Raw genomic sequence first — 18664 nt, 5'->3', positions numbered from 1 at the left:
ACCACTCCTTCACAGTGGGTGTGCCAGTCTACATTCCCACAATAGGGAATAAGTGTTCCAATCTCTCCACATCCTCTCTAACACTTGTAGTTCTCTGTCTTTTCAATAATGGCCATTCTTATAGGTGGGAAATAGTATCTCATTGCAGTTTAGATTCGCATTTCCATACTCATTAGTGATGCTGAACATTTTTTAATGTGTTTTTTTGCCAGTTGTATTTCTTCTTTGGAAAAAATGTCTATTAGGTTTTTTTGCCATTTTAAAAATTTGGTCATTTGTCTTATTTTTAATTTGTAACATCTTTTTGTATATCATGGATACTAAACCCTTATCAGATATGTGATTTCCAAATATTTTCTCCCATTGAGCTGGCTGCCTTTTCACTCTTTTGACAAGTCCTGTGAGATGCAAAAGTGTTTAATATTGAGGAGGTCCTATTTATCTGTTTTTCCTTTTGTTGCTTATGCTTTGGGTCTAAGACTCAAGAAACCACCAACAACCACAAGGTCTTTAAAATGTTTCTCTACATTTTCCCCTTGCAGTTTTATGGTGCTGCATTTTATATTTAGGTCTTTGATCCATTTTGAGTTGATTCTTGTATAGGGAGTGAGGTATAGATATCCAGTTCCCAGAATCATTTCTTGAAGAGACTGTTTTGTCCCTTTAGCATGGTCTTGGTAGGCTTGTCAACAACTATTTAGCCAAAGAGGTGAGGGTTTCTTTCTGGTCTCTCAACTTTATTTCACCAATGAATCTGTCTATCTTTATGCCAGTAGCATGCTATTTTGACCACTGTAGCTTTGTAATATGTTTCAAGGTCAGGCAGTGAAATTTTTCCCATGTCACTCACTTCTATTTTAGAATGCTTTTGGCTCTTTGGTGCACTTTCCCCTTCAAATGAATTTGGTAATTGCCTTTTCTATTTCTGTAAAGTACACTGTTGAAATTTTGATTGGAATTGCATTGAATCTATAAATCAGTTTGGGCAGGACTGACATCTTCACAATATTTAGTCTTCCAATCCATGAACACAGAATGTCTTTCCATTTGTTTAGGTCCTCAAAGATTTATTTTAGCATTGACTTAGAGTTTTCTGCACATAGGTCCTGTATTTCTTTGGTTAAATTCATACCTAGGTATTTGAGGCTTTCTGTAACAATTGTAAATGGAATTTCCCCACTATTTCCTCCTCAGATTGTTCAAAACTCATGTACAAAAACATTACTGATTTTTGTGTGTTGATCTTATATCCTGCCTCTTTGATGAACTCATTTAATTAGCTTAATAGCTTTGTTATAGACATTTCTAAGTATAGGATTGTGTCCTCTGAACATAGTGTAAGTTTTACTTCCTCTTTTTCTATTTGGATGACTTTTATTTATTTATTTTTCTTGCCTGATTGCTCTAGCTAGAACATCTAGCACAATGCTGAATAAAAATGGTGACAGCAGGCATCTTAGAGGGAAAGCTTTCAATCTTTCCTCCTTTGAGTATGATGTTGGCTCTGGATTTTGCATATATGTCTTTTATCACATTGAGGAGTTTTCCTTCTATTCCTATCTTTTGAAGAGTTTTTATCAAGAAGGTGTCCTGGATTTTGCCATATGCCTTTTCTGCATGAATTGAGATAACCACATGTTTTTTGCCTTCTTTCGTTCATGTGGGGATTGATTTTCTTATGCTGAACCAACCTTGCATACCAGGAATAAATCCCACTTGGTCATGATGTATAAGTCTTTTGATATTATGTTGGATTCTATTTGCAAATATGTTGTTGAAATTTTTTGCATCTATGTTCATTAGAGAGATTGGTCTGTAATTTTCTTTTCTTGTAGTGTCTTTATCTGGCTTTGTTATTTGGGTGATGCTGGCTTCATAAAATGTGTTATGTAATTTTCCCTCCTCTTCAGTTTTTTGGATGAGTTTAAACAGGATTGGTGTTAATATTTTTGAAATGCTTGGTAGAATTCACCTGTGAAGCCATCTGGTTCTGGACTTTCCTTTGTTAGGAAATTTTTGTTACTGATTCAGTCTCTTTCAATGTAATTTGTTGGTTAAGTTCTTGTATTTCTTGTAGTGTCAGTATAAGTTCTTCTCATTTCTAAGAATATTTCTATTTCATCTAGTTGTCTAGTTTGTTGGCATACTATTTCTTATAATATCCACACATGATCTTTTTATCTCTGTGGAGTCAGTTGTAGATTCCCCCTTTTCTTTTCTTTATTGTATTTATTTGCATCTTCTTTGTTAGTCTAGCTAGGGATTTGTCAATTTTAGTGATCTTCTCAAAGGACCAGCTTTTGATTTTATTGATTTTCTCTACTGTTTTTTGTTGTTGTTGTTGTTGTTGTTGTTCTCATTTACATTTTTTCTGCTCTAATCTTTATTATTTCTTTCCTTCTGCCTGCTTTGGGGCTGTTTTGCTGTTCTTTTTCTAGTTCTTCTAATTGTTCAGTTAAATCTTTGATTTCGGCTCTTCTTTTTTAATACAGGAATTTAGTGCTATAAATTTCCCTCTCAAGTCTCCTTTTTCTGTATCCTATAAGTTTTGATAAGTTGTGTTTTCATTTTCATTTGTCTCAATGTATTTACTGATTTCACATGCAATTTCTTCTTTGAATCACTGATTTAAGAGTATGTTGCTTTGCTTCACACATTTGTAAATTTACCTCTTTCCTATCTGTTATTTTTTTCAATTTCATTCCATTATGATCTGAGAAGGTGCTTTGTATAATTTCAATATTTTTGCATTTATTGAGAGCAGCATTGTGACATAGCATGTAGCTTATCTTGGAGGAAGATCCATGGGCACTTGAAAAAATGTGTAAACTGCTGAAATTGGGTGCAGAGTTCTGTATATGTCTGATAAGTCTAACTTGCTCATCATATTGTTCAAGTTCTCTAATTCCTTGTTGATCTCCTGTCTAGTTGTTCTATCTGATAATGTGAGTGGTGTGCTGAAGTCTCCAAAGACTATTGTTGAGATGGCTAGATCTCTCTTCAGTTTTGCCAGAGTTTGTCTTATGTATTTTGGGGCACACTGGGTAGATGCATAGATACTTATGACTGTTATGTCTTCCTGGTGGATTGTCACTTACATTAATATATTTTATAACTTTTTTGCATTTAAAGACTGTTTTGTCCAATATTAGTATAGGTAATTGCTCTTTTTTTGGTTACTGTTTGCAAGGAGTATCATTTTCCAACTTTTCACTTTCAGTTGGTTTGTATCCCTAGGTGTAAGGTGAGTCTATTGTAAGCCGCATATTGATAGCACATAATTTTTTATCCATTCTGTTTTTATCCAGCCTATATCTTTTGATTGGGGAGTTTAATCCTTTCACACTCAATGATATTACTGTAAATGCATTATTTACTTCTACCATTTTATTCTTTGGTTTTCATATGTAATACCATATTTTTGTCATTTTACTGTTTTGGTTATCATTTTTGCTATTCTTTCTTCTATACTCTCCTCTAAGCCTCTCTCTCCTGTCTTTTTCTTTCAGACTCTAAGGGTTCCTTTAATGTTTCCTACAGAATGGATTCTTTTTAATTAAATCTCTCAGTTTCTGTTTGTTTGTGAATATTTTATTCTCACCTTCATATTTGAAGGTGAGTTTTGCTGGATTAAGAATTTTCAGCTGGAAATTTTCCTTTCAGTGTCCTAATTGCACCAAGCCACTGTCTTCCTGCCTCTGTGGTTTCTAAAGAGAAATCTACACTAAATCTGGGTGTCCTTGTATGTGCTGGTTTGTTTTTCCTTTGCTACTCTCAGAATTTTCTCTTTATCTTTGACATTTGTCATTCTGAGTAGTATGTGTCTTGGAGTAGGTCTAATCTGATTTATTCTGATTGGTGTATACTGTGCTTCTTGGACATGTAAGTTCATTCCTTTCCCCGGAGTTGGGAAATATTCAGTTATTATTTCCTCAAATACTCTTTCTGCCTCCTTTCCCTTCTCTTCTCCTTCTGGAATTCCCATGACACATATATTGTTGTGTTTCATGTTGTCATTCAATTCTCTGAGCCCCTGCTCCGTTTTCCCCATTCTTTTCTCTCTTCAAATTCAGCTCTTCTGTCTTCAGTATCACTTATTCTTTCTTCTTTTATTTTGAGTCAGCTGTTGTATGCCTCTAAAGTGTCCTTGATCTCACCTACAGTGGCTTTCATTCCAATGAGCTCTGCTACTATTCTATTCAGGTTTTCAAATTCTTCTTTGTGAGTGCTCAATGTCTCCTTGATGCCATTTATCTCTTTAGCCATATTGCCCTTTAGCTAATTAATTTAATTTTGGAAATTTGTGGGCATCTCATTAATTAGTTGTCTGAAATCTTGTGTCTCTTCTCTGTGCTTTGAATATTCCTTTTATTGGGCCATGCCTTTCATTTTCTTAGTATAGCTCATAATTTTTTGCTCATGTCTAGGCATCTGATTAGGATGGTGAGTTTACTCAGAAGCTCAATTTCTCTCTTTCATAGGGATTTCATGGCAGGAGGCTGTGAGTTACTGCTGTTCTTTGATTCTTGTTTCAACCTGGGACTTTAGAATTGTCCCTGTTAGTTGCTCAATATTGGGCATGTGCTGCTCAAAACAGTAATGTGCTGCAGACCTACTTCCTAGTGCCTAGGGGAGGGAAGGTATAAAGACCAGCATAAGCCTCTCTTACCTACTTTCAATTTTCTCACATGCACTTCTTTGCTTTGCCAGAAGATGCCACATTTTGGCAATTCCATCAATTCAAAGTTAGGTTGAAGTGATTTTTCTGCAAGATAGACCAGATCAATGTGATAGAAGATACTGACTGGAGGCTAAGAGACTTGTAAATCAAACTTTCTCAGAGACATTTCTCCAAATTTCTCTGGCAGCCTCCTTCTTTTTCCCAGGTAGGAAATAATTCTATTACCCTCTGTGTCCTCAATAGTTGGTCCTGGTTAGTAGAGAGGGAGATTGAGAGGGTCAGATCTCTCCTGTCCTGGATCTCTCCAGTCCTGTGACAGCTCCCAAAGTAAACAATGGACTTGCAACTCCTACACTCTGGTTTATTGGACTTAACCCACTCAGCTAACATGGAGGTGAAGAAAGTCAACCACCACACCAGGAAGCCAAGAGTGCCTACAACTGAAAGCAGGAGAATTGCATCCAGCATCCATGTGGATTCTAAGCCCTCTCTTGACATAGATGTGGAGTGGACAGAACCATTCTAAGGTCCACAGGATGGAGGAATAGAGTATGGATTAGAGTGGACTTACTGATATTCTATACATGAACTATTGTGATTAGTAATCGAAGAAAGTGTGGCATTGGTGTGGAGAAAGTGGCCATGGTGGCTGCAGAAGGTAGAGAGTGGGAGGAAAAGATGTGATGTGGGGGCATTTTCAGGGGTTGGAGTTGTCCTGGGTGCTGCAGGGACAGTTACCAGACATTTTATGTCCTCCCATGGCCACTGGGTGGACTGTGGGAGAGTGTGGGCTATGGTGTGGACCACTGACCATGAGGTGCAGTGGTGCTCAGAGATGTATCCACCAAGTGCAATGAATGTCTCATGATGATGGAGGAGGATGTTGTTATGGGGGGAGGAGTGGGTGAGGAGGGTGGGGGGCATATGGGGACCTCATATTTTTTGAATGTAACTTTAAAAAATCAAATAAAGACAAAAAATTTTAAAAAAAGAAAAAAAAATCATGTAACTAGAGGGATGGATTTGATCATGTAATTTACCCAATGCTGTACCACAGAAGTAATCATTAGGAAATCAGAAGCTTGTAGACCTTGCTCAAAATCATTTCATGTTGTATTTACTTATGAATTACATGGCTAGGGAGGCACCATGTTCCTTTCAGGTGTCCTAGAGTTATCCCTAATCCAGTCCTGATCCCACAGCCCACAGCCCACTCACAATTAGCTTCTCTGGGAGGAAACCCAGGAGGGAGCCAGCAAAAAGCTCAAGGTGTGTTTGGGAGCATAAGGTAAAGTAAAGGGGGACCCGTCCTGAGAAGGACAACATGGCAAACAAGATGGAGTGAACATCAATACTTCTCTCTTGGAATTGGACCTCATGATTCTGTGTGTCATGGTGGCCACTGTCCTAGAGACATGACCTTCCTTCTGCTAGTACACGACAATGATTAGTGTAGTGCCCACCACCACCCCTCTGGTGTTTCATCTGTTTCTGTATTTTCTCTACATATCTGAGAGCATCTATTTTGAGGACTTGTGCCCAGGTCTTCCAGTACCTGACACCAGTCAAAGGTATGAGCCATGCTTCCCCAGCTAGACTGCACACAGATCCCCTGGAGATCTGGCTAAAATGCAGGTTTTGCCTCCATATTTCCAGGCAGTGGTTTGGGACTCTGCAGTTCTCATAATCCCTCAGATGGTGTTGATGCTCTTGGTCCTGAGACAATACTCTGAGTAGTCAGAGTCCACCTTTAGCCCAGTACCACTCCCTTCAGTTCTACCAAGCAGATGTGGATGAAAGAGCCTTCAAGTTTTCCTGGTGATAAAGCCTCAAAATTGTTCAAACTGTATTTGAATTAGTTTAAAAAATTTCTGGGGTGAGAGTGTTACCTTGTATGACTTACTGCTAAATCACTTTTAGGATATGCTACATGGTAGACAGAAGCACTGCCATGTGAAATTCCATCACCTACATTGGGAGAGAAGGTGGCATATCCAGAAGACAAAGAATAGCATAGACCTCAGAAAACTTAATGGAAACAGCTTTGCCCTTCTAGACTCCAAAAGATCCACACTCCCAGGGTGACAGAAATGCTTTCCCACTTTTTGCTAGGGATTTGGGTCTTTCATTTTATTTCCCTTCATCTAGCTATGATGTTTTTACACTGACCTACTTTATCTAAAATGTTGTTCCTCTCCTTGTAGCTCTGACAGATATGGAGCTCATAGCTCTATCGATTATTTTCATTTTTGGTGGCTATGAAAGCACTAGCACTACTTTCTCCTTCCTTATGTATGAATTTGCCAAGCATTCTGATGTCCAGAAGAAACTACAGGAAGATATTGATGCAGCCTTGCCAAATAAGGTGAGTGAATGATACCTGGAATCTTCTCACTGCTTCCTAGAACTTTTACAAAAAGCTTAAGTTCCTTTCCTGTCACGTGCACTAGTTAGGGAAAACTCTAAAGACAAAGACAAAGGGGGAAAAACAACCTGTGCCACTCTACCTGCAGAAATATATGAATTTGAAAAACAGTTCTGGAATCTCAGTGACCTGTCATCACAATAGAGCCAAGAAAAGGAAAACAAAAAGCCTCTGGGCATCTGAAGTCAGCACTTGCTGCTCTTGTGCCTGAGAATATTCGTTCTGCTGCTCCGGGCTGGACTTGCTCTGGGCTGCCTGGGTCTGCGCTGAGCTGGCCTCAGCTGGGCTGATGCTGTTTAAGGAGCTCTGGAATCTCTCAGACCCCCACAGATGAGACTGGGCTCCCTTCTCATGCACAGAGGGAAAGAGCAGGAAGTCCCCTTTATGGGCACCTGTGATGGCCCCCCACCAGCATTCCAGTGGTCCAAAGCTAGCTACTGAGGCCTAGGTCAGAAGGAGAAAGCCTTACAGAGTCAGATGGCAGAAGGTGGACCCAGGAAACACTGGAGTATGTGGAGTGCCATCTCCACACCTGGGAAACCTGGCAGAGCTGTGGAAGCTTGGGATGGTGGAGAGAGCATAGGGTGGGCGTAGAGGAAGTGCCTATGTCCTGGAGTGGGCTGTGGACAAGTTTCATAGTCATGTGGGGTCACTGGTACCTCTGTATGAGTTAAAGATAATTTCAGGTGCTGCCTAAGTCAGAGATGATCTCTCTCTGGTCAACAAATACAAGTACACTTTTCATTGCAGTAAGACTGCAGGTCCCTGAGGGAGAAGACTGATGAAGGGCTGTGTCCTTCTCTTTTCTGAGAATATTTCTAGAAGCAGAAGCAGCAGCAGCAGCAACAGCAGCAGCAGCAGCAGCAAGAATCAAAAACCCTGTGACATCTTTCTCTTCATGTCAGATCCTGCTCTAAGTGCTCTGTATTCATACACGAACTCAATCGTCACAACCTTGCTTTATTCATATAGGGTTATTCAGTCTCAGGGCCAAATGAACCCCAAACTCAGTGGCCTTCTGGAGCAAAGTTTATTTCTCCTTCACCCTCATGGAACATGAAGTGGGGAGGCTCTGCTGTGCCCAATTCCTCAGGGATCCGGGCTTAGCTCTGCCAGCTCACAGCTGCCCTGGCTGGAACCCAAGACCTTTGTGGTCACCTGACTGGGGAATAAGGGCTAGAGTGCTGCCTACTGGCACTTCAGTGCTTAGTCCAGGACTGACCTCATGGCACCTCTGCTCATGGCTGTATTGCAGAGGTGGAAACCTACACGTGGCAGAAGACGGGGATGGCATGAACACTGGATGAGGAGGGGATGTCTTATAGGCCGACCATTAGCACCTCCAAGTGGCACCTGAGGATACTGAGTTAGAGATGAGGTGACTACCCCAGAGTCATAGAGTTTTGGTGAAGAAGCAAAGATGCATTCATAATAGATGGAGAGTAGAAAAATAGATGCAGATGTATTGTATGTGATTGTAAATATATATATGGGGGGCAGAGAGGGCAGTGAAGGAATACTGATGCTTAATGTATGCAGAAGTTTGGATTAACTTCACTTAAAGTGTGGAAATGGATAGAGTTGATGGTAACATAGTGAGTAGGAGCTGGTGTATAAATTGGATTGTGACTAAAAAGACTAGCATAAGGATGTAAATGTCAATTGAATGAAAGCTAGAGAATAATCTAGGGACTAAATAACAGTGAATCCAGAAGTGGATGAGAACTGTGGTTGATGGTACCAATGCAAGAATGTCCTTCTGTGAACTAGAGCAGATGTGTGTCAGTATTGGTGAGTGGTGGGAATGTAGAGAAGTATGGGACAATGCAATTAATGCAACCTGTGGACTATAGTTAACAGCAATATTGTAATGTTCTTGCTTCAAAGCCAAAGATGTACTAATAGGAGAGTATGGGAAAATTATGCCAAATGTATGCTATGGGCCATAGTTAGTGCTAATAATTTGATGATATTATCTCATAATTTGTAACAAATGTTCCACAATGGTGTGGTGTGTTGGTGAAAGGGTGTTTTATGGGAATTCAGCATACATGCATAATTGTTTTATAAGTTCACAACTTTTGTAAAAAAAAATATTTTTAAAAATTAACAAAAGAGAAAGCAAGTGAGAAAAAGACAGAGAGAGCAAGAGAGAGACAGAAGTATGATAGAAGCGTACTGCAAATGTGGCAAAATGTTAAAAATTGGTGGGTCTGGGTATCTGTGGTGATGGGGGGAAGTTTTATTTCTTTGTATTATTTTTCTTTTTTTTTCTTTTAAATGTTACAATAAAAAAATATGAGGTTCCCATATACCCCATACCCCACCCATGCCATTCCTCCCCCATCAACAAACTCTTCCATCATTGTGGCACATCCACTGCACCTGGAGAATACATTCTGGAGAACCGCTGCAGCACATGGACAATGGTCCTCATTGTAGTCCACACTCTCCCCCAGTCCACCCAGTGGGCCACGACAGGACACACGATGTCTAGCATCCGTTCCTGCAGCACCACCTGGGACAACCCCAAATCCTGAAAATGCTCCCACACCATATCTCTTCTTCCCTCTCCTGACCATCAACAGCAACCGTGGCCACCCTCTCCACACACTACTACAATTTCTTCCCTTACTAATCACAATATTTCCCCAGCAGAACACCAGTAAGTCCACTCTAATCCATACTCTATTCCTCCATCTTGTGGACCTGGGATGGCTATGTCCAGTCCCCTCTACATCAAGAGGGGGTTTAGATTCCACATGGATGCTGAATGCAATTCTCCTGCTTGCAGCTGCAGGCACTCTTGGCACCCTGGTGTGGTGGTTGACCCTCTTCACCTTCCTGTCAGATGGCCAGGGTAAGTCCAATAAAACAGGGTAGGAGCTGCAAGTCTGCTGAGGCCCAGGGCCTGGCCGTCACATAGACAGTTCAGAGATTCAGGTCTACTGAGTATACACCAACCCAAACGCCAAGATAAAAGTGACAGAAGAGGCATGTGTAGAAAGGTTATATCTGAGTCCAACTCCATCACACTCAGGAACGCAAACTCCAAAGTAGGGCCAAATGACATGACCCTGAACTCCAGAGCCATCTGCCTTGACCATACAACCTGTTGGTTACTGCAGCCCTCAGGAGAACCAGCACCTGGGTTTCCATTTACCTTGGCTGTCTCTGGTACCCTGCTGACGCTTGCATAAGCAGCACCCCCTGATGTCCTCCCAACTCTTTTTTGGAGAATCTTAGCCATATAAACTCACTTGTCCTTTCCATTTCCCCCTTTTTATCTAAAGTCAAAATGCAGTTTTTAACACCTGATATTACATGTAGGCTGAGATATTCTGCCGGTCTGAGTTGACCTCTTTGTTCATGGTCTTTTTGTAGTTACATCTACAGTTGGTGCTTGGTAGTAATCCCTCAGTGCCAGGAAGGCTTATCCCCAGAAGTCATGTCCCATGCTGGGGGGAAGGTAATGCATTTACATGCTGAGTTTGGCTTAGACAGTGGCCACATATGAGCATCATGGAGGATCTCAGAAGGTAACTCTTAGGCACCTTGCAGCTCTAGGCCTAGTTCATATTTCAGGCACACAGGTTCATAATCAGAGCCATTAGTATCATGGGCTCATTATTGGACCATCCATCTTTATTGTTCTTTGCCATTGCACTTGGGGGATTGTTTTAGTTCCATTGGGGAATGGGATAGAGCTCCCCTGGCTAGGAACTCAGCACTCCCTCAGTTGTCATTTTTAACTGAAACCAGTATGAAAATATCCAAACATTTTTCAACATTATGTCTCCCAGGTTCATCCATGTTCTCATACGTTCTCATATGCTTCATTTCTTCTTAAAGCTGCATAATATTCCATCTTGTGAATACACCCCAGTTTGTTGATGGACTCCTCAGCTATTTCCAACTTTTGGCAATCATGAATAACAGCACTATGAACATCAGTGTGTAAATGTCTATTCATGCCACTGTTCTCGGTCCTTCTGGGCATATACTCAGAAGTGGTATTGCAGGGTCTGGTGGCAAGTCTATATTCCACTTCTTTAGGAACTGCCCAACAGTCCTCCCCCATGGCTGTACCATCCTGCATTCCAATCAACAGTGAATAAGTGTTCCTATCTCTCCACATCCCCTCCAACACTTGAAGTTCTGTGTGTTTTTAAAAGTGACAATTCAGATAGGTAAGAAATGATATCTCATTGTAGTTTTGACTTGCATTCCCCTAATCATTAGTGATGTTGACCAGTTTTTCATGGTTTTTTTTTTTTTTGCCATTCATATGTCTTCTTTGGACAAAGAAGAAATACAATTTATTTCTTTGTATACTTTCTATTCAAGTCTTTTGACCATTTTTTAATTGAGTCATTTATCTTTTTATTGTTGAGTTGTAGCTTCTCTTTATATATCTTGGGTATTAAACCCTTATTAGATATGTGATTTCCCAATATTTTCTTCCACTGAGTTGGCTAAATTTTCACCCTTTTAACAAAGTCCTCTGAGGTGCAAAAGTGTTTAATTTTGAGGAGGTCTCATTTATCTATTGTTCTTTTGTGGCATGTGCTTCAGCTGTAAGGTCCAAGAAACCACCACCTACTGTGAGGTCTTGAAGATGTTTCCCTACATTTTCTTCTAGTAGTTTTATGGTCTTGGCTCTTATATTTAGCTCTTTGATTCATTTTGACTTGATTCTTAGGGAGTGAGGTAGGTCCTCTTTCATTCTTTTGGTTATAGATATCCAGTTGTCCCAGCACCATTTGTTGAAGAAACTGTTTTGTCCCGTTAACACTACCTTGGTAGACTTGTCAAAAACCAGTTGACTATATAGGTGAAGGTTTATTTCTGGAATTTCAATTCTATTCCACTGATCAATGTATCTGTCTTTATGCCAGTACCATGCTGTTTTGACCACTGTAGCTTTGTTTTATGTTTCAAGGTCAGGCAGTGAAATTCCTCCCACATAGGTCTTCTTTTTAGAATGCTTTTGGTCATTTAGGTGCACTTTCCATTCCAAATGAATTTAGTTAATTGCCTTTTCTAATTCTATAAAGCAAACTGTTGGGATTTTGATTAGTATTGCATTGAATCTATAAATCAGTTTGGGTAAAGTGACATCTTCATGATATTAATCTTCCAATCCATGAACACAGAATGTCTTTCATTTGTTTAGGTCCTTTAAAAAAATTGTACAACATTGTTTTGTAGTTTTCTGTATATAGTCCTGTACTTCTTTGGTTAAATTAATTCCTAAGTATTTGAGTCTTTTTGTTGCTCTTGAAAATGGAATTTTCCCCCTGATTTCCTCCTCGGGTGGTTCAAGACTAGTGTACAAAAACATAACTGATTTCTGTTTGTTGATCTTGTACCCTGTCACTTTGTTGAACTCATTTATTAGCTCAAGTAGCTTTGTCAGAATTTTCTAAGTACAGGATCATGTCATCCACAAACAACAAGAGTTTTACTTCCTTTTTTCCTATTTGGATGCTTTTTTTTGGGGGGGGGTGTGTGTGTCTTATTGCCCTAGCTAGAAATTCTAGTAGAATATTTAATAGCAATGGTAACAGTGGGCATCCTTGTCCTGTTCTCACTCTTAGAGGAAAAGCTTTCAACCTTTCCCCATTGAGTCTGATGTTGGCTCTGGATTTTCCCATATACACATTTTATCATATAGAGGAATTTTCCTTCTATTCCTATCTTTATAAGTGTTTTTTATCAAAGAAGATTGCTGGAATTTGTTGAGAGTCTTCATTGCATCAATTGAGATTATCATATGCCCTTTTTTACCTTCAATTTGTTAGTGTGGTGTATTACAGTGATTGATTTTCTTATGTTGAACTCACCTACATACCAGGAATAAATACCACCTGGTCTTGGTGTATATGGCTTTTTATATACTGTTGGATTCGGTTTGCAAGTATTTTGTTGAGAATTTTTGCATCTATGTTTACCAGAGGGATTGGTTTGTAATTTTCTTTTCTTGTAGTATCTATATCTGATTGGGTATTAGGGTGAAGTTGGCTTCATAAAATGAGTTGGGTAATTTTCCCTCCTCTTCAATTTTTGGAAGTTTTTAAACAGGATTGGTGTTAATTCATTTTCAAATGCTTCGTAGAATTCTCCCGTGAGGCCATGTGGTCCTGGAATTTTCTTTGCTGGGAGATTTTTGATGACAGACTCAGTTTCCATAAATGTGATTGATTTGTTAAGTTCTTATATTTTTGTGATGTCTGTGTAGGTTGTTTGTGCCTTTCTAGGAATTTGTGCATTTCCTCTAGGTTGTCTAGTTTGTTGGCATACAGTTTCTATAATATTCTCTTTTAGTTTTTAAAAAAAATTTTATTAAATTGCCTTTTTTTAAAGACACATAAATCATGAAAAATGTTACATTAAAAAATATGAGGTTCCCACATACCACTCCCCCCTTCTCCCACATCAACAATCTCTTTCATCATTGTGGCACATTCATTGCATTTGTGAGTACATTTTGGAGTACTGCTGCACTGTATGCATTATAGTTTATAATACTTGATTCTTTTTAATTTCTGTGTGGTCAGTTGTAACTTCCTCCTTTTCATTTCTGATTGTATTTATTTGCTTCTCTTCTCTCTCTTTTTCTTTTTTCTCTTTTCTTTTTTATTTATTTTTAAATTTTATTTTATTTATTCATTTTAAAAAAATATTATATTCAAGAAATATGAGGTCCCCATTCACCCCCACCACACCCACCCCAACACTCCCCCCACAGTAACACTCTCCCCCATCATCATGACACATCCATTGCATCTGGTGAGTACATCTCTGGGCGTCGCTGCACCCCATGGCCTATGGTCCCCACCATAGCACATTCTCCCACGTTCCATCCAGTGGGCCATGGGAGGACATAGAATGTCCGGCAATTGTCCATGCAGCACCACTCAGGACAACTCCAAGTCCCGAAAATGCCTCCACATCTCATCTCTTCCTCCCATTCCCCGCACCCAGTAGCCACCATGGCCACTTTTTCCACACCAATGCCACATTTTCTCAATTACTAACCACCATAGTTCATGAATAGAATATCATTAAGTACACTCTAATCCTTACTGTATTCCTCCTTCCTGTGGGCCTTGGCTTGGTTGTGTCCATTCTACATCTATGTCAAGAGGGGGCTTAGATTCCACATGGATACTGGATGCAATTCTCCTGCTTTCAGTTGTAAGCACACTAGGCTCCATGGTGTGGTGGTTGACATTCTTCAACTCCATAAAATGCTGTCTACAAGAGACACATCTTAGACCCAGAGATTCATGGAGGCTGAAAGTGAATGGTTGGAAAACGATCTTACAAGCAAACAATAACCAAAAAAAGGCAGGAGTAGCTATATTAATATCAGACAAAATAGACTTTAAATGCGAAACAATTGTGAGAGACAAAGAAGGATACTACATATTAGTGAAAGGGACAATCTCTCAAGAACGAACAATCATAAATATTTATGCTCCTAACAAAGGCGCCTCTAAATATGTGAGTCAAAAGCTGGAAAAACTAAGGGAAAGAATAGATGCATCTACAATTATAGTGGGGGATTTTAATACACCACTATCAACTCTGGACAGAATATCTCAAAAGAGAATCACTAAAGAAACAAAATATTTGAACAGTCTTTTAGAGGAGCTGGATCTAATAGACATATACAGATCATTACACTAAACACAGCAGGATATACATTTTTCTCAAGTACGCATGGATCATTCTCCAAGATAGACCATATGCTAGGCCACAAAGAAAGGCTTAATGAATTCAGAAAGATCAAATCATACAAAATAATATCTCTGACCACAGTGGAGTGAAACTGGAAATCTGCAAGGGCCATAGGCCCAGATCTCACACCAAGATATGGAAGTTAAACAGCACACTCTTAGAAAAACAGTGGGTCAAAGAGGAAATCTCAAAAGAAATCAATGACTACCTTGAAACAAATGATAATGATAACACAACATACCAAAATTTATGGGCTGCAGCAAAAGCAGTACTGAGAGGGAAATTTATAGCCATAAATTCATACATCAAGAAAGAAGAAAGAGCAAAAATTGAAGAACTAACTGCACATTTGGAGGAATTAGAAAAAAAAAAGTAATCCCAAAGGAAGAAGAAGGAAGAAAATAACAAAGATAAGAGCAGAACTAAATGAAATAGAAAATAAGAAAGCACTTGAAAAGATAAAAAAGACCAAGAGCTGTTTTTTTGAGAAGATCAATAAAATTGATAAACCTTTAGCGAGACTAACAAAGAAAAAAAGAGAGAAGATGCAAATACACAAAATAAGAAATGAAAAAGGAGATGTCACCACTGACCCCGCAGAAATAAAGACTATCATAAGAGGGTACTTTGAAAAACTATATTCCAACAAAAATGACAATTCAGAGGAAATGGACAAATTCCTAGAAACACATAAACAGCCTATACAGATGAAAGAAAAAATTGAAGATTTAAACACTCCAATCATGAGTAAAGAGATAGAATCAGTCATTAAAAACTTCCCAACTAAGAAGAGCCCAGGGCTAGACAGCTTCACAGGTGAATTCTACAAAACATTCCAGAAAGAACTAACACCAATCCTGCTGAAACTCTTCCAAAAAATCGAAACAGAAGGAACATTGCCTAACTCCTTCTATGATGCCAACATTACCCTAGTACCAAAACCAAACAAAGATACCAAAAGAAAGGAAAATTACAGACCAATTTCTCTAATGAACCTAGATGCAAAAATACTTAACAAAATACTTGCTAATCGTATTCAACACACATTAAATGAATTATACACCACGACCAAGTGGGATTCATTCCAGGTATGCAAGGATGGTTCAACATAAGAAAATCAATCAATGTAATACACCATATAAACAGATTGAAGGGAAAAAATCACATGATTATATCTATAGATGCAGAAAAAGCATTTGACAAAATACAGCACCCTTTCTTGATAAAAACAATCCAAAAGATCAGAATACAAGGAAATTTTTTGAACATGATAAAGAGTATATATGAAAAACCTACAGGCAACATCGTTTGCAATGGAGAAATCCTAAAATCCTTCCCTCTACACTCAGGATCAAGACAAGCATGCCCACTCTCTCCCCTTCTATTTAACATTGTCTTAGAAGTACTTGCTTGAGCACTGAGGCAAGAACCAGATATAAAAGGCATTCAAATTGGAAAGGAAGAAGTCAAAATTTCATTATTTGCAGATGACATGATCCTATACATAGAAAACCCTGAGAGGTCTACTACAAAGCTTCTAGAACTCATCAATGAGTTTAGTAAAGTCGCAGGTTATAAGATCGATGCACAAAAATGAGTAGCATTTCTGTACACCAATAATGAGCAAGATCAGGAGGAAATCAAGAAACAAATACCATTCACAATAGTAAATTAAAAAATCAAATATTTAGGAAAAATTTAACTAAAGATGTAAAAAACTTATACAATGAGAACTATACAAGACTGTTCAAGGAAATCAAAGAAGACCTAAATAAATGGAAGAATATTCCCTGTTCATCGATAGGAAGACTAAATATTATTAAGATGTCTATCCTAACAAGGTTGATCTACACATTCAATGAATCCCAATAAAAATCAACACAGCCTTCCTTCAGGAACTCGAAAAACTAACTATGAAATTTATTTTGAAAGGAAAGAGGCCCTGAATAGCCAAAGACATATCGAAAAAGAAAAACGAAATTGGAGGAATCACACTACCTGACTTCAAAACATACTACAAAGCTACAGTAGTGAAAACAGCATGGTATTGGCATAAGGAGAGACACACAGACCAATGAAATTGAATTGAAAGTTCTGATATAGAACCTCATATATATATAGCCATATAATATTCGATAAAGCCACCAAACCCTCTCAACTTGGAGAGAATGGCCTATTCAACAACTGGTGCCTGGAGAACTGGATATCCATATGTAGAAGAATGAAAAAGGATTACCATCTCACACCTTATACAAAGATCAACTCAAGATGGATCAAAGACCTAAATATAAGAGTGAAGTCCATAAAGACCTTGGAAAGAAGTGTAGGGAAACATCTACAAGACCTTGTAATAGGAAATCGCTTCATGAACTTCACACCAAAACCACAAGCAGCTAAAGAACAAATAGATAAATGGGACTTCCTCAAATTTAAAGCCTTCTGCAGCTCAAAGGAGTTTGTCAAGAAAGTAAAAAGGGAACCCACACAATGGGAGAAAATATTTGGCAACCATATATCTGATAAGAGACTTATAACTTGCATATATAAAGAACTCCTATACCTTGAAAATAAAAAGATAAACAACCCATTTAAAAAATGGGAAAAAGACACTTCTCCAAAGAAGAAATACAAATGGCTAAAAAGCACATGAAAAATGCTCCAAATCTTTAGCTATCAGGGAAATGCAAATCAAAACTACAATGAGATACCATCTTACTCCCATAAGATTGGCAGCTATGAAAAAAACCAGAAGAATACAAATGCTGGAGAGGATGTGAAGAAATGGGAATGCTCATCCACTGCTGGTGGGAATGCAGAAGGATGCAACCATTCTGGAGAACAGTTTGGCATTTTCTCAAAAAACTAACCATAGGTTTGCCATATGACCCAGCAATTCCACTGCTGGGTATATACCCAGCAGAACTGAAGGCAGGGACACAAACCAATACATGCACATCAATGTTCATAGCAGCATTGTTCACTATCACCAAAAGTTGGAATCAATCCAAATGCCCATCAACAGATGAGTGGATCAATAAAATGTGGTATATACATACAATGGATGACTACTCAGCTTTAAGAACAAATACACTACAAACTCACGTGATAACATGGATGAATCTTGAGAACCTTATGTTGAGTGAAGCAACCCAGGCATTGAAGGACAAATACTACATGACCTCAATGATATGAAATAAGCAAGCTGCCTCAGAGAGCTAGAGACTGGAAGATAGGCTTACAGGAAATCAGGGGGTAGAGGAAGAATATAAGCTGACATCTACATGGGTGAAATCTATGATAAGCTGAAGGTAAGTATGTGTACAAGGAAAGGATAAAATGGGTGCATGGGGTTACCTTTGGGTGGGGCTTTGGGGGTTTAAGGGTGGCTAGGGATGGGTGGATGGGTAACAATGCCCAAGAAATTGGGTGGAGGGTGGGGAAACACACAAACATAGGAGATTGTCAGGTGTTGGTTGAGAGTATAATGCTGAGAAAACCTTTTCAAAGTATAATTAGGAAAGTTACCTGTTTAAGATACTCAAAGGGGATAACTTGATGCAGGACAGACTTCTAGGGAATATCTGAATGCTCATTTTGCCAGAGTGGGTTATACCATTGGGTAGAGACCCATATAATGAGAGTGAAGGTAGACCCACAACCTGGGGAGGACTAATGCCATCAGATAGAGGGCACTGTATCTCTCAAGAGAAATGGTGGTTCCCAGGGCATTAGGGCAGTTGAGTGGGTCAGGCCCTCAGCACTGTTGCAAGTATCTCTGAACGTGGCTCCTCAGGAAATGAAGATTGACTGTC

General features: G+C 39.0%; 1 pseudogene; it reads left to right on the top strand.

Moving 5' to 3' along the window:
- The first annotated feature begins 6896 nt into the window (after positions 1-6896).
- The window catches only part of LOC139437429 (cytochrome P450 3A12-like), an 88431-nt pseudogene continuing 76663 nt past the window's right edge, over positions 6897-18664 (top strand).

The sequence above is a fragment of the Dasypus novemcinctus genome, chromosome 23 (assembly GCF_030445035.2).
Source record: "Dasypus novemcinctus isolate mDasNov1 chromosome 23, mDasNov1.1.hap2, whole genome shotgun sequence".
Lineage (NCBI taxonomy): Eukaryota > Metazoa > Chordata > Mammalia > Cingulata > Dasypodidae > Dasypus > Dasypus novemcinctus.
Note: the sequence above shows the minus strand (reverse complement) of the source record. Positions and strands in the feature narration are given on the sequence as shown.